Source organism: Aplysia californica, unplaced genomic scaffold (assembly GCF_000002075.1).
Source record: "Aplysia californica isolate F4 #8 unplaced genomic scaffold, AplCal3.0 scaffold00009, whole genome shotgun sequence".
Taxonomy (NCBI): Eukaryota; Metazoa; Mollusca; class Gastropoda; order Aplysiida; family Aplysiidae; genus Aplysia; species Aplysia californica.
The window spans coordinates 2,057,562-2,060,081 of NW_004797279.1; the positions used below are offsets into that span (position 1 = coordinate 2,057,562).

Sequence of the window (2,520 nt, forward strand, 5' to 3'; positions counted from 1 at the left end):
TTGTGTGTGTGTGTGTGTGTGTGTGTGTGTGTGTGTGTGTGTGTGTTTGCGGGCGCGCGCTCGCGCGTGTGTATTTGTGCAGAAAAGAAAGGTGTTAAAGGAGTGGAGGGGGATCGGGGTGGTTGAACCTTTACACACAGACAATTTTTAAAAATGTATTTTGCTGTCAAAGTTTATAGTCTTCAAAAACATCGACTCACTTCTGCACACATAAGTCTCTATTGTATTTTAGCAACACACACACAAAGCTAAAGAATAAACGTCTAATTACCTCGTTGGAGCTGTGTCAGCGTGGAATTGGCCAAAATTCTCGGCCAACGACGAACATTGGAAATTATTAACGTAACATTTTGGCCGTCCACAGAATGTTGCCTCCGTCAGAGGTCAGTACATCCAGCGCGCGGCGGCAGAATGTGCCAGAGGTTAGAACAATCCAGAGCACTCTCTCTATCAGGCTGTACTTTTTTCAAAGGTCAGTTTTCAGCACTGGTGTGGGAATCCGACCAATAATTATATTTCCGCACATCTCGGGTAGACAGTAACACATTTACACTGAGTGGAGTTAAAATCAACCGTAAAGGTGCGTTCTTTCTACGAGTAGTAAAAACTATCACAAGTTGTTTCCACAGTTCTGGAAATCAAAGGGTCGTGACGTAAACGTCGTGATAATGAGTCGCTATTTTGTTCCAAAAACTTTATTTCATTCCTATTGGGAAAAAATACAGATAGGGTTCGACAAAATCGAAAAAAAAACCCACTATGTCATGACGGGTGGAAAACAAAAACAACAAAACACAAAAAACAAAACAAAAAACCCAACCCTCTTTATACAAAAGAGTTTTTTTTTAAAAATTACCTCTCAAGCGGTGAAATGCGAATTCATCCCTTTTAACTCTATTGTATAGCCTTTTTTCTGATCCCAGTGACAGTATCCTCGGACACGAATGATTGGTAGATAAAGAAAACTACGCAAACTAGATCACTGCTTCTCTCAGACGAACACAGACAATAACTCGTTGACATTTTCGTCGAAGCAAATTTCAACACACTCAGAAACTCAAAATCTTCAAGAACGCAAAAATTCTTTATACTTACAAGTGTGAAACACTTAGACCAAGGGGATTCACAATACAATTTTTTTAAATCAACAAAAACAATAATAACAACCCGTGAACTGTCATTGAATAAGAAACACCCCGTGAAAAAAATGAACAAAGTTATTGACGTCAAGTTCGACAAGTTTTCTAGAATCCTTCAGTCGACTACAACATTCCAGCAGAGAGAATTGCTTTATTATCGATGTCAGTTTGCGGTTGTTGAATTCCAAACTGCCGTACCTCTCTCCAGGAGCGAGCCTTCTATAACTCTATAGTATGAGAGTACCCGCTCACAGCTGTGCGTCTGTCACCACGCACGTTCGACGCCGTGTGTCGGAGCGCGTGCTCATGACAATGAAAATGCAAGGCTACACTTTCGCTCACGCTCTCGCTGGCAAGGGAGAGAACGCTTGTAGTCGGCCCCTCTCAGACGTACAAGTTAGCTCCTCTTTGGCTGTTTGGGGACGTGGAGGTGATGGAGAGGTGCCGTGCTCGTCTTAGACACGCAAGACAATTAGAGTTTGGATCTTGGATCTTTCCTCCTCTAATTAGTCGTAATCTATCTTATCTCTCTCTTTTTCCCCTCCCCACCCCCCTCTCTCTCTCCCTCCCTCCCCTCTCTCTCTCTCTCTCTCTCTCTCTCTCTCTCTCTCTCTCTCTCTCTCTCTCTCTATCTCTGTCTCTTCCAACTTTAACCTCTGATGCGTGCTTTAAGTAGATGTTACTCTTTTAGAGAGTAAAACTGTACGAATAACTCCAGAAACCCTTTTTCAAGTATTCACACCGCAGCCATGAACCGTCAGTATAACATATTTCCCTCAGCAATATAGAACAACTTTCTTCGCATACAGATAACACGGGAGTAAGGTTTATCAAAACACGGTGACAGAACAGAACTAAACTACATTTATTACAGTCCGCGAGTGGCTGCATGAATAGGTCACTCGGTGTAGCAAGTTAAATTATTTGCAGTTTGTAACGTGGGAAGATGTTCTATAAAATAAATAGCTACCCTGTTGCTCCTGACGTAACACCGTAAAGGCAGCGAGTCTTTCATAAAAGTCTGTTAAACATAAGCATCGCTTGTGTTCTAGGGTACTGTGTGATACTGTTAGCGTGGGTTGTTGTTTTCTTTCCCTGAAATAGATAAATTCGTAATATTTGTGATATCTTTGCACTTTCCGCAGCCAGTCAAATCAAAACATGCTCGCTTGTACACCCACGTGACCTGACCCCTCCCGCTCACACACACGAACAGAGAACAAACAGGCAGAAAGACACGCTGATCTGCTAATTCCAATCTCTATCCCTGACCGAGCCCCTGAAAATTAGTAGATTCCAAACTTTGTACAACATCATTAACTAACCAGATTAAAAATAATTGTATAGATTTTTTAAAAACTTATATCATACACACATATAC

The 2,520-nt window shown here is 41.7% G+C and overlaps 1 protein-coding gene across 1 annotated transcript in view; it reads right to left on the reverse strand.

Annotated features, from left to right (window-relative positions):
• LOC101848792 (calcitonin gene-related peptide type 1 receptor) overlaps positions 1–1,473 on the reverse strand; it is a gene marked incomplete in the record, with an annotated part of 142,574 nt that extends 141,101 nt beyond the window's left edge. Inside the window, 2 exon segments of the mRNA XM_005089782.3 lie at positions 272–706; positions 1,096–1,473.
• Positions 1,474–2,520: the final 1,047 nt, after the last annotated feature.